Source organism: Humulus lupulus, unplaced genomic scaffold (assembly GCF_963169125.1).
Source record: "Humulus lupulus unplaced genomic scaffold, drHumLupu1.1 SCAFFOLD_47, whole genome shotgun sequence".
Classification (NCBI taxonomy): domain Eukaryota; kingdom Viridiplantae; phylum Streptophyta; class Magnoliopsida; order Rosales; family Cannabaceae; genus Humulus; species Humulus lupulus.
The window spans coordinates 58,317-73,311 of NW_026908805.1; the positions used below are offsets into that span (position 1 = coordinate 58,317).

At 36.0% G+C, this 14,995-nt stretch overlaps 1 long non-coding RNA gene across 1 annotated transcript; it reads right to left on the reverse strand.

Moving 5' to 3' along the window:
• Nucleotides 1-9,551: 9,551 nt before the first annotated feature.
• LOC133811831 (uncharacterized) lies at nt 9,552-10,506 on the reverse strand. Its single transcript, XR_009883362.1, has 2 exons — nt 10,067-10,506; nt 9,552-9,979 (listed from the first exon to the last, which is right to left on the reverse strand). It is a non-coding gene; the product is annotated as an uncharacterized LOC133811831 (long non-coding RNA).
• Between the last annotated feature and the right edge of the window lie 4,489 nt (nt 10,507-14,995).

Genomic DNA, 14,995 nt, shown 5'->3' on the forward strand with positions numbered 1-14,995 from the left:
TACCTCACCTTCTCCAGCCTACACAGTTATCAATTCTCTTCCATTTGTCCCTCCTCCACCTCCCACTTCCTCTACCTCGTCTTTATCTGTCTCTCCTCCTTGTCCACCCCTTTCGGTCAGTGAATCCTCTCATGTTAGCCCCTCTCCTTCCTCATCCGCTCCATTGCTCTCTCCTCTTCTCTCCACACCTGTGTCATCATCCCCTGCTGCTACTCAGATCCCACATAATGTTCATCCCATGGTAACCCGTGCCAAACATGGTATTTTCAAACCTAGAGCATTTCATGGCACCCTTGCTAGTATTCCAGTTGAACCATCCTCATTTTCCAAAGTTGTTAAACATGTTGAATGGCGTAATGCCATGAACCAAGAGATGTTGGCTCTCCACTCACAAGGTACTTGGATACTTGTTCCTCCTCCTTTGGATGCCAAGATAGTAGGTTGCAACTGGGTTTACTGTGTTAAACTCATTCCGGATGGCACAGTCTCAAGATATAAGGCCTGTTTAGTGGCCAAAGGGTATCATCAAACTCACGGCATTGACTTTCATGACACCTTCAGCCCAGTGATTAAACCCACTACGATCTGCCTCATCCTTAGCCTCGTTGCTTCTTGTCATTGGGACATTAAACAGTTAGATGTCCATAACACTTTCCTCCCTGGCGATATCACAGAAACTATTTACATGAGTCAGCCTCAAGGGTTCGTTGACAAGACTTGGCCTCATCATCTTTGTCTTTTGCAGAAGTCTCTCTATGGTCTCCGCCAATCCCCAAGGGCATAGTTTACTAAGCTAAGCACAACTCTCTGTCAGGGGTTTCCACGCATCTAAGGCCGATTCCTCCATGTTTCTTTATGTCTCGGGTTCTACTATGCTCATTGTTCTAGTATATGTGGACGATATTATCTTGACTGGTTCCTGCAACTCTTCTATTGCTGCCTTGTTGGGTTACTTAAAGTCTCAGTTTGCCATAAAGGACCTTGGCCCACTCCATTTTTTTCTTGGCTTAGAAGTGCATCGTTCTTCTGCTGGAATTCATTTGAGTTAGACAAAGTATTTTTGGGACATTCTCTCCAAAACAGGCATGTTGGATTCCAAACCTTTATCCACTCCTATTGCCTTGGACTCAATCTCTCTTCACGATGGTCATCCTTTGTCCTCAGCTACAGAGTATCAGAGCATTGTGGAAGCTCTACAATATGGTACACTAACACGACCAGATATAGCATTTGCTATCAACAAGTTATGTCAGTTTATGCACTCCCCTACGAACGTTCACATGCAGGCTGCAAAAAGGGTGCTGCAATACATCAAGGGAACCGGTCATCTAGGCTTACTCTTGCAACCCGATACTTCTCACACCTTACATGTTTATACTGATGCGGATTGGACCTCATGCCCGGATGATAGGCACAGCACTAGTGCCTATTGCTTGTTCCTTGGCTCCAACCTCATCTCTTGGTCGTCTTCCAAGCAAAAGGTCGTTTCTCACTCTAGCACAGAATCTGAATATCGCGCATTGGCCAATGGAGCTGCCGAAGCATCCTGGATTCAGTCTCTTCTTTCTGAGTTGGGTCTTCCTCTGCCTCAACCACCAATGCTTTATTGTGACAACTTGAGTATGCTTCACCTTGACTCTAATCCAGTCTTTCATGCTCATACAAAACATGTCGAATTGGACTATCATTTTGTTCACGAACGTGTCCTTTGCAAGTCTCTGCTTCTCGCTTTTACATCTTCTACTGAACAATTGGCTGACTATTTAACTAAACCCCTTGTTACTCACCAGTTTCAGGAGCTGCGTACCAAACTCACTGTGCTGCCTCGCCCAATGAGTTTGAGGGGGATGTTAAAGTAAATGATTAAGAGAGTATTAATTAGGTTCTATTTAATAGGTGATTAGTCTAAAGTTGTATTATGTGCAGAGGACACGTGCTGTGTGGTCCCTCAAAATTCAGATATATATGCTTTTTTACTCTCATTTTCTTCTTCAAGGAATATACAATAGAATTCAATTCCTTCTTCACGTCTGTCACCCAGCAGTCACTCATTTGATTGGAGCCAGGGCCAGAAGGTCCAAGTGACTGAATTGTCACATGGCTATGGGTGCCGAGCCGGGTAGTGACTTGTTTGTCAGTCACTCATTATGGTTTACCAGAACCTCAAGTGTTAAATCACTCATATGATTAGAGCTATACACTCCTTCATGGTTAACATAACCACTAAGTGATAATCAATCATCTAATTAGAGCTATACACTCATTCATGGTTAACGTAACCACTAAGTAATATTCTCTAATCTGTTCAGGGTTATAAGCTTTGTATGATTATAATTATCATCATTTGATAATATTTATATGTAGTATTGAGTTTTCTTGCTGGACTTTAGCTCATGGGTGCTATGTGGTGCAGGTAAAGGGAAAGAAAAGCTCACCCAGCCTTGAGTGGAGAGTTTAGGGGGTGATGTGTACATATGCGGCCGCTTGACCACCATGACCAAGGAGTTTCCTGGAGGAACTAGGGAGTTTACCCTATTTTTGCCGCTTAGGTCGGCGGGTTGTAAATTTTAAACTGTAATGACTATTTTGGATTATAAATAACTTGTAAACGTTCTTATGGGCCCATGAACAATTTTATGTTTAAAATAAAATAAATCATTTCATTTTGATTGGTTTTTCACCTTGACCTATTAATAACAGCTAGATGCACGTTTATAACCAAAGAACTGGATTAGCGAGTTATGCACGGTTCAAAGTTCACAGTAATGGTCTTGGAGTAACCAGAGCATTACACTATTCCTCCATGATACTTTGACTAGAGGAATCGTCACTACAAGAAAAAATGCTTCTAATAACACCGAAAATGTGTTATCAAAACATACGATAACACTTTCTGATGTGTTAAGACCGACTATGTTATCGTAGGTCAGGGTACTTTACATAACACTTTATCAGTGTTATACAGATGTGTTATTGTAACGATAACACAATTTATGTGTTATTTTAATATATAGATAAGTGTTTAATTATGTTATTTATAGTCGATTATATTACTTTTTTTGTGTTATCACTTTAGTATAACACTTTTTATGTGTTCTACTATACTTTAGTATAACACATTTTTTGTGTTCTACTACACTTTAGTATAACACATTTTTTGTATTATACTACACTTTAGTATAACACATGTGTTATATTAGCTTAGAGAAACATAATCTTTTTTTACTTACACAAAACTAGGAAAACAAATATGGAAGTTGAAGCCAAATAAGGTAGCATAAATAGATTTTTATTAATTACTCAAATGTAATTACAATATTTAGTCTACTAGTCTAGGCTTAAGAAATCATATTACAACATAATTTATGCCCAATTCAGATTCCTTTATCACTAAATACAAAACAAGAAATGTATACAAAAATTAGTGAAATACATTCTTCCATTCTAAAGGCCTCAACTACAAATGTTGTCAAGAATTGCTCCAAAGAAATCATCTCAATATACCTGCACATTGTAAAAAAAAAAAAGTCCTTTTATTATTAAGAACATAAGACTTAAGCTAGTTTCCACCTGTAAGCATATAAAGTTTAAATTAAATTTGTAATAACTCCAAAACTTGACGAAACAGCAGGGTATAGCAAGATGTACTACCATGCAAAACAACGACTGAAGCAACAAAACATGCAACGTAAAACAAGGCTTGTGAAATGTATCAAGATAATAAATATATCATTCTCAATGATCAAAAAGTATGTGAGGAAGAATTGATTCCAGAACTCTAAATTCTGTCAATATATCCCCAAAAAAATTAAAGAATAAAAACAGAATCACACTTTGACTTCTTATACAACAAAATCACAAAGAAAAACAATAAAATAAAAAATCAAACATGACAAGAATCGATGTTTTGAGGAGACGGTTTCTGGTATGTCTTAAATTTCTGTTTCCTGTTTGTGTTCTAAACTCTTGGCTTTAGTGTCAAGTTTATGATTTTTGAAGAAAAGGTCTATATATGATATAGAAGAACTCAATCATACTTTATGCTTAATCATTCAACTTTAGTTGCAAGCCAGAAGCAAAAGAAAATCTATTTCATTTTCTGCCATCTGTTTCTTGTATGCATAACGTTATGTGCTATACTAATTTAGGCATATAAGGTCTAGTACTATGCTCAAAATTACTCTCAATAACTTAACTAAACTTACTGATTTAACTAAATTATATATATATATAAGGTCTAGTGCTAAGATTAAAGTATGTGCTATACTTACTAATGGTGACTTTGTACTGTACAGGCATTACAGTCTCAGACCCCAAATGAAACTCTAAAAGCTCCAAACCAGAGTATAAACAGTCAACTAGAAAAAATTGAAGAAAGACATTTTCCCAAGTTAACAGTTAGAAAAAGAATATTAATTACATACTAGCCAGTTATCCATGAAGCAAATGGTGACCATTTTGGGCCAGCAAGCTTGGTACTCCAATAGTAGAGACCCCCTGAAGTAGAAGTAGAACAGAAGCTAGATACTAAAAATCAAACACAAAATTTTGAGTTTACTAAACATTGTTTATAATTAGTCATCCAACATAAAAGTTGAAAATTGCAGAAGTGAAAGAAGCTATAAAAACAGAGGAAACCAAAGCACGTGCATATCTAGAATTATCAAAGGAAGAACAACATCAGAAGCAAACCTAAATGTACCATCAGAAGCAAGAGAAATGGTAGACATAACAACATCAATAAAACTAGAAGCAGAACAGAACAAGTCTGGATTTCCTTTTCTAGCTAATTACTGCAACAAGCTATGAATTCAATTGTTCACATGCTTAATAGCCACTCTATCAGTACTCTTGCAGTACCCTCAAAACCAAAGTGTAGGAAGTCATAAGACTAATAAATAAATCTAAAAAACAAAATCCACAAATTGAAAAACTATACAGAAACCAAAAATAAAAAATCTTACTCAAGAAGCGATAATGAGAGGTTGGACTGTCCAAAAGAAGGCTGAACTATCTAAGTTCTATGTTATTACTATGAAATGATTCTTAAAATATACATGGTTAAATTAACTAAAACTTATCATGGTTCTTATCATGCATTACTTTTATAGATAAAAAATGTATAAAAATTATTTTTATTATACAAAATGCAGAGCACAATATACTGATTGGAAAAAAAACCATGATAATATAAATGATTAGTGTCATTGCAGGCCTGTAGTGTAGTGCCAAAGAGATCCTCTAATATAAATAGTATATGGTTCTTCTAGTATTATATAAGAGATCCTTGGGAGTATATGACACACATCAAGACTAGGTCCACATCAAGTTAATATAATACATATTTGGTAAAAAAAAAATACACAAAGTACCCAATCTGCCTTGAATTTCTCGTGATTGTTTAAAATACCTTTTTTAATCAAACATTCTGAAGTTAAAAATTGATATTGCTACTATAACCCACCAGATAATTGTTGTTAAAAAAAATTAGCATCTAATTCATTATATACAGAAAGAAATATCAAGTATGCAGCCAGAAAAAACTGGTGCATACAGGGTGGCATGCTTTACTAGACTATATGATCACAATTATCTTCTTCTACATATCCATGGAATTTGAGATGGCCCAAATCAGCAATGCATATATACATACATGTAACATTCATCTAATGAGGAAAAAAGATATAATTTCTAATATAAACAAGAAAAGAAAAATCACAAAGAAAAGAAAAACAGAAAATTGAACGAAATGATACAAAACCCCAGTACCTTAACAGAGGAAACCTGATCAATATTTGCAAGTACATCAATGGAGCATTCAAAAAGTCTGTGCATCGAGTCCTGCTCAAGTTCTTCCGTCTACAACAATAATTATCTAGTTTTAGTTTTGTAGTGATAACTGGATGTATAAATTTATAGCCTGGTAGTACGAGGATAGATCACCAAATACCTTATAACCAGCATAAAGAGCATAAACAGCTCCAGGCAACAGCACAACCATGTGCTCATTTAAAATGGAAGACTCATGCATGTAAACAAACCAGTTAATATAACAATGAAGTTAATATAAAGCAGTCAATCTTAAGGTTTGTAACAACAAAATCTATCAGGATAAAAATCCAAATGTGTACCTCATTTAAAGAGGAAGAATGCTAGAAACTTCTGCCAATTCACTATCATAAAGAGACGAGAACCATTGATGAGTCAAGAAAATGCGTATAAAATGCAGCAGACTTGAAAATTTCATAAAAACAAAAAACATATAATACATCAAGTAGTAGTCTTATGAAGCACCATTGCCTCCACCGTCACAAAGATAGACTCTTTTCCAATTGGATCAAAATTGTCTAATCTTACCAAACACGCCATAAGTTATACTTACCTTGCTGGTCGTTAAAGCTTATTAAAAAGTACAAAAATTTAATGAGCTCGAAGAGAGGACCAAAATGAAAACTCACCTCAACTAACCCAAAAACTTTCTTGCAAGTAAATTTTTCTTCATATAAATGCATAAAATTATGAATAATTTATTTTTTCCAGACCAAGAAACGAAATTATTTAATTATGTAGAGTTCCTTTAATAAGAACTCCACTAATCCTATGTGTTGTTGTTACATACAAATACAATGCTAATCTACACTAGAAGCAAAATGGTGGTAAGGTTCAATTTTTGCACCTAATATCTATTATTTTGTAGCTCAGTTGTCCTTGCAATTTATTGAGTAGTTGGAAGAGGACAATCGGGACTGTGACTGAAAAAAACAAGAAAATGCATACCAAAACAGTGATAACGATACCAAAACAAGAAAAAAAACAAGAACAACCAGTCTTTAAAATATTGACCTCTAATGTGTAGAACTATATTAAACTTGGCAAATCAAACTAAAGGCCTTACCTCAAGGAACCATTAGAGGCAGTATCAAGAATATTTGTATTTAAAGCCACATCAAATAAATTTGCCTTAACAGCTGCTGCAGAAACATATCAAGGGTAACTGACCAAAAAAAAAACAATGTAAAAGTCATCATAATCAGAAGCAAGGCTTCGGGCTATCAAACAATTTAAAATGGTCTGGTGTGTTCCAGCAAACTGTCTAGGTGCTTTTTGTTTCAGGTGAGTGGCTCAAAGGCGAAGAAGACTCTTTGGCAGATTGTAGTAACAGCTATCTGTTGGGTTATTTGACTAAAGAAGAATAAGAAAATCTTTGAGGAAATGGGAAACAGGGTGGAGAAATTTGGCTTGGTTTTGCATAGTGTTAATCCTGTTACTTTTTATTTCATTTATGTTTTTGAATGCATTCTTATACTAGTTTGATTTGGAGCAAATGTGAATTCAAATTTTTGTTAGCTGAAATTAACAAAGTAGTGCAGTATTATAAATAACTAGCTTTAAAATAAAACAAAACAACGTCCCAATCAAGAAAACTAGCTTTCAATACTTATAAATATTAAGATTTTGAAATTTTCGTTAGTCTCTAGCCAAATCAAAACTCATTCTAATAGCAAAACTTTCAATTAAAAGTGTACTTTCAATTATGAATTAACAATCACTTTTACTTATTTGTCTATATCATAATTTTTATGTAATAACTATTTGGAATGGATTGGTTTCAAATTTTCATTTCTTATCATCATTTTCATTCTTTTTATTGTAGACTAACATGAACTAACTGCAAGAATAATTTAATCAACAATTTACTCTAAAAATTACATATATTCCTAATTTTAAATATATAGTATATACCCAAGTAAAATACTTCATTGCAGATCATTAGCATGGTATACATATTCTTCAGTGATTAGGAATTTAGTCTTTTCATCACTATATATATATGGTATAAGTATAAATTAGGAGTTAATAAATATCAACACATAGTTTAATCAACAAAAAAATTACTTGCACTCTTTTTTCTTCTATTTTATTTCAATAGATAAACAATAATCTACTAGCTGAAATGATCAGCACAACATGAGTATTTATCATAAACCCAATAAAAAATAATAGCAAATGACAAACTCACAATGAAAAGAAATCACTCCAAATCATGCAAATAAGAATCACAGATTAATGAATCGAGTAAAACATACATCTAAGTCAAATTATGCTGCTTTTTCTCCAATTTATATTTAATGTCTCATTCTCTTTTTTACACAGGAAGCAAAATTAGATACAAACATGTAGGAAGAGAAAAAAGATACCAAGTTTGGTTAGGCAAACCCCATGGAAAATTTAAAGCCAGGAGTGGTCCAACAAGAAAACCCAAAACCCATTATCCCACATATATTAGGAAATCAAATCCTATTTTTTCCCCACCAAAAAAAGTCCAGAAAAAAGAAGAAAAACCCAAAACAACAAAATTTACAATAGTGTAGAAATGAATCTCAAGTGAAGCTTAATAACATATATGTTGTGCTGTACATATGTTGTACAAATAAAATGTGAAAACAAAGCCATAGAATCACTATATATATATATATATACATCTTACAATCAAGTGACTTATCACCCCAAAACAATTAAGTCAATTTTCTTTTCTATTTTCAAGTAAAAGAAATTTGTACACATGTTGTGCTAATAAAATGTGAAAATTAATCAAGAAAAATACTTAAGAATTTATTTAGGATCCATAGATTAATGGTAGATAATATATACTACGGAAAGAATTTATTTAGGGATTTAAAAAAAATAAAAAAAAAGAGAGATAGTGATTTTGGGATTTCGAAATACTCATTAACTAAACCAAATCAAAATTAAGAGAAGTGTGTGCTTCTGTTTTGGATTTTGAAATCATGAAATATACATATATATAAATTATAGACTAAAGATCCTAAAAAGAGAAAGCATCATTTCGAAAGCCATCTAAATTAGTTATTTGCAGCAGCATCAGAACCAGACCACCAACACAAGACATTATGATTATAAAAGAAAAAAAAATACAATACCACCAACACTAGTTAATAATTAATACCTTGGCCAAGCTTAAACTTGAGAGGAATCCTCTATAATGGCTGGAATTGAACTTAGTCCCATCAAGCACAGTTCCAGTGTAATGAGGCGCTACACTAGTAGAAACCTAATAAAATTAGAAAAAATTACAATGCTACTAAATGCAATGCTACAGTGCACACACCACCAAAAAAAAAAAATAAAGAAACAAAACAGCAATAGCAAAATTAATCAGCAATAGCAACATCAAATGTCAAAATAAAGTTACATATTGTATTGTACTAAGATAAATACACTTGAATAATAAAAAAATAGGAAAAAAAAAGTATTAAGCATGCTTACGTGTCCAAGAATAAATCTGCTAAAGCACTGCGCTTGATATGTTCACCCTTCATGGCAACATCTGTGAAAATAATCTGATCTGGTTGTACACCTCTTTGAACAGCATCTGGAACACCAATAGTTTATCAGTTACTAATTTATCTTTCCTTTGTAAGATAAATACCCATCACTACATTATGAAATATAAATAACAAAGAAGAATTCAAATATTATGCATGTAAATGATTTCTGTAAATGACATAACAGAAAGCTGATTCTCTAAATTTAGCAGAACCAAGACTCATTCTTCATTGTATAGAAACTTTGGTACTACATAAGAAAACAGACATCCCAGGTATGTTTTGGAATGATACTCAAAAACTATAACATAAGTTGACATGTTTTTTTTTCTTTTGGGGGAAAGTAGAGAACAGTGCGATAACCAATCGCACACGGTATCTTGATTCTATATATTTATTTTGCATATAAATGGTTTATAGAGTCCAGTTACCACACCAAAGGGGGGACAGAATATGATGTATAGTATATAAATTAATAAAGTAAGAATTATTACGTTCGTGCTCGCCCCATTTGCCATCAGAAGGAGCTTTGTACAACATCCTGCCTAGTGGGGTAAATTGATCAACTAGCACATCTTCAGCAGGAATACCCAATTCATCTAACAGCTTCCTCTGTGCGGCATTCCTTGCTCCTGGTGATTTAAAAAGATAATAATCAGATTTAGAAGACATAAGCTTTGAATGGATAGCCAAATATCTACTCTGCAGAAATATATTACCAAGGGCCTCCTCGGCGATAAGCTCAGATTCACGGTAGAGTGGATGGCTGCAACAGGTGTTTGTCCACACAAGGGGAAACATTACCTTTGTTGCAGAACGTTGTTGTACAGATAAAAAGACAGAATATCATATCTTGAGACTTATGTTATCGAATAGATGTGCACAACAGATACGAATTGGCCTTCAATATAACTAGCCACACACAAGACGTTTTGGGAAAAGGGAAAAAACATAGAAAACAAGAAAAGATATGTAGACATGGTCATGAGTGCATGAAATTTCAGGAATATAGAAAACTAAAATGGGAAATAGAATATGACACAATTATTCAATTTATGCCCTCCTAATAGATAGGCTAGATCTTGACTTGGTTCTTCACATGACACTTATTACTATAAATGTAAGCACCTAGGAGGGCAGTTCAAACAGTCAGGTCTGTTGTTTGCCCCACAAGATCTAAGGTTCAGGTACCTAATTGGCAAATCATATAGCTTGATGTCCCTAAAATATTGTAAGCAATACCTGAAGAAGCAACTCGTATTTCGAGTTGAACAAAAACACACTGAAAGCCCTGTGTAGCAAATTTTCCTTTTCAATCTTTTCCATCAAGTGACCTACAGGGTACAAAAGCATTAGCAAACCACAGAGGTCTAGCTGATCCAACAGAATGAACATGATCTATATACAAAATATATGATTTGAACATGTAGTAGAATGCCCAAAACATGAATAAACAGTTCATTTCCATAACATGAAGGTATCCAAAATCAAAAGAGCGTATAAGATTTAGGAAGGATAAAAAGCCTTGGAGTATGCAAAATGCAAAGTACCATAAAGACGTGACATAATACCCAAAAAGAATTGTGCAGATCAAATTTTACTTACAATTATATTTTGTATCATGACCAACAACCTGGTCATTCTCATCCACTAAAATGCATCTACAGAAAGTTCACATAAAGAAACATAATCAGCTCCAGTACAACACAAAGAAAGATATGTAGACCAATATACCAAACAGCAATGCTATTTTTGTAACAGTATACCAATATTTTAAACAAACTGATTTCTTGACTCTTCCTTTCGATAGAAAATTATACACAGGAACAATGTTAGAACAAACAAGTAAAAAGCCAAGGATTTTTGAGATGTGAGATTAGCTTATGGGACACAGTAACAATAAAAATGAGATAGTAATTATCATAATATTGTACAAATTAAAGGCACCAAAATTACATTTTTCGTGGGTCAAATTTTGTGATCAATATATGCAAGGATAGTGAAATAAAGAATTTGATCACTTGATTGTAGAGTGCAGAACAATAAAGTAACAGATCTCATAAATTACTATAAAGTAAAAAACAGTTTAGAATCACAAAAGAATACAAGATTTTGATCCCTAGTAGAAAAGTTTTTGGTCACAACAAACCAAGTATTAATGATACAATAAGAAATATTACTAACTATCCCTAATGAAAATAGAACATAGAAATTTCAAGGTAAAACCAAATCAATTAACAGCAAAACCCACTTACAAATATCCAAAATAAAACAGAAGCTACAACAAAAGAGCTCCATACCGTTTCCTTCAAGGTCTCTAGGGGTTCACTCCGTTTGAAGCCAAAACATGGGGAAAAGTGACATAAGAGGGAAGTCGAGTGGACTTCACTCCTTCAATTTGACTGCACAGAGCAAGATACGAGAGCCATTTAAACAAAAAGAAATAAATAAATTGCTTTACAATAATAAAAAAAATACACAAACCAGGAATTGAACACCCATGGCACCCCGTCGCACCACCATCTCCAGCCCACGCCACCCAATCGACGTCGACTATAAAACAGAATGAGAGAGAGAGAGAGAGAGAGAGAGAGAGAGAGAGAGAGAGAGAGATCTTTACCTACACCAACGAGTCTCCGGGTCCACGTCGTCGAGCCTCCGGCAGTCCTGCTGAGCCTCTGTCAGCCCCGTCGACCTCCATCGTGGTTGAAGCCTCGTATATCCCCTTGCCGTCGTAGTTGAGGGAGCAGGAGAGAGAGAGAGAGAAGGAGAAGGATTAAGGAAGAGTGAGTGAGGAGACCGGCTTAGAGACAGGGTTTTTAGATTAGAGGAAAAAAAACGAGAGCTTTGGGTTTAGGTCTAGAGAATAGAACGGGCCACTTAACAATTTCATAGCCTGCCTTTTTTTTAACTTTCATTTTATTTACCGCTTTTATTTTTACATTAGATATTATAATACTTTTTTAATAAACTTATATTTATGTGTTATGGAATGGGGTATTTGGTGTAGTGCGTCTTGTTCCGTAGAACCTTATCTTTCCTATTGAAGACCTAAACTGGTCGCTCCTCATAAGAAAAATCTGTCCGCAATTCTAAATCTTTATACTTCAACGCATGAGTCGTATCTGAGATGTACTTCCGAAGCATAGAAATGCAGAATATGCCATGAACTCCTGACAATGCTGGTGGCAGTGCCAATCTATAGGCCACCTGCCCGATCTTCTCCAGAATCTCAAAAAGTCCAATGAATAAAGGGTTCAACTTGCCCTTTTTCCCAAACCGTATCAGCCCTCGCAATGGTGAGACTCACAAAAACACGTGGTCACCTACCTGGAACTCCATGTTCCTACGCTTAGGATCAACGTAGCTTTTTTGTCTGCTCTATGAAGCGATCATTCGAGCTCGGATCTTCTCAATAGCCTCATTAGTCCTTTGAACCATGTCCGGTCCCAAATACTTCCTCTCACCTATCGCATCCCAATGAATGGGTGATCTACACTTTCTTCCATATAACATCTCATATGGAGCTACTGCAATCGTTGATTGGTAATTGTTGTTGTACGAAAATTCAATCAACGGGAGATACTTACTCCAAGACCCCTTGAAGTCTATCACACATGCCCTGAGCATGTCCTCCAAAACCTTAATCGTCCTCTCAGACTGTCCATCGGTCTGAGGATGAAAGGTCGTACTGAACTTCAGCTGAGTTCCCATTGCCTTTTGTAAACCACCCCAAAACTTTGAGGTAAATATAGGATCCCAGTCTGACACTATGGACTTGGGAACCCCATGGAGACGTACAATCTCCCTCACGTACAGCTCCGCATACTAATCCACAGTACAGGTCATCTTCACTGGCAGAGAGTGAGCTGACTTAGTGTATTTTATCTACTATCACCCACACCGAGTCACGAAGCCCTGCTGTCCTGGGTAAACCTCCCACAAAATCCATCATAATATCCTCCCATTTCCACTCAGGAATACCCAAAGGTTGTAGCGACCCCGTTGGTCGCTGATGCTCAGCCTTCACCTGCTGACAGGTCAAACACTTGGCCATGTACTCCACTACATCCTTCTTCATCCCAAGCCACCAATACAACATCCATAGATCCTGAAACATCTTCGTGGTGCCTGGATGGAGTAAGTATGGTGTAGTATGGGATTCATTATAATCCCTCTATCAGTCAGGACACAGATCCAATCCTTATACCGTAGTAACCCTGTCTCTAAAATGGAATAGTCCTTAGCCACTCCAATTAAGACATTACCTCTAACTTCCTGTAACTGTGCATCTACCAACTGACCCTCTTTTATCCTCTCCAGAAGGGTTGACTGTAAAGTGATATTGTCCAACCGGCCCACAACCAATTCTATCCTCGCTCTTAACATCTCTTCTACCAACTCTCTCAATATCTGTGCAGAGCTAAACAACTGTCCCAAGCCCCTCTAGCTTAACGCATCCGCTACTACGTTGGCTTTCCCTGGTGGTAAATGATGTCGCAATCATAGTCCTTCATCAACTCTAGCCAATGCCTCTGCCTCATATTCAGATCCTTCTAGGTGAAGAAATACTTCAAACTCTTATGATCGGTGTATATCTCACACTTCTCCTCATACAGATAATTTCGCCACACCTTCAGTGCGAATACCACCGCTGCCAATTCCAGAGCATGGGTAGGATATCGCTACTCATACTCCTTCAGTTGTCATGATGCATAAGCGATAACCTTCTCATTCTTCATCAACACACATCCCAAACCCAACCTCGATGCATCACAGTATACGATACACTTTCCTCCCTCCGAAGGAAGACTCAATACCGGAGCAGTAAACAGTCATTGCTTCAACTCCTGGAAGCTATTCTCACACTTGTCTGACTAGACAAACATCAGATTCTTCCGTGTCAAATATGTCATCGGTACAACAATCTTTGAGAACCCTTCTACGAACTGTCTATAATATCTTGATAATCCAAGAAAACTCCTAACCTCTAGGGCGTTCTTTGGCCTTGTCCAATCTCTCACTACCTCTATCTTAGCTGGATCTACCTTAATCCTATCTTCACCAAAAATATGTCCAAGGAATGTCACTCCTGGTAGCCAAAACTCACACTTCTTAAATTTGGCATACAATCGATGCTCCCTCAATCTCTGCAAGACTTGTCGGATATGCTATTCATGTTCTGCCTCTAAATTGGAGTAAACCAAGATGTCATCGATGAAGACAATCATAAACTGATCCTAGAAATCCTTGAACACCCTGTTCATCAAGTCCATAAATGCTGCTGGGGCATTGGTCAAATAAAATCACATGACCAGAAACTCATAATACCCATACCTCATTCGGAAGGTCGTCTTCGGTATATCCTCGCCCTTGATCCTCAGCTGGTGATAACCTGATCGAAGATCAATCTTTGAGAACACCATCTTTCCCTGCAGCTTATTGAACAAGTCGTCGATCCTTGGTAGAGGGTATTTATTCTTAATGGTCAACTTGTTCAACTCCCTGTAGTCTATACATATCCTCAGAGTCCCGTCCTTCTTCTTCACAAACAAGACTGGAGCACCCCACGGCGAGTAGCTAGGCCTGATAAACCCCAAATCAAGAAGCCCTTGCAACTGTATCTTCAATTCCTTCAGTTCTACTAG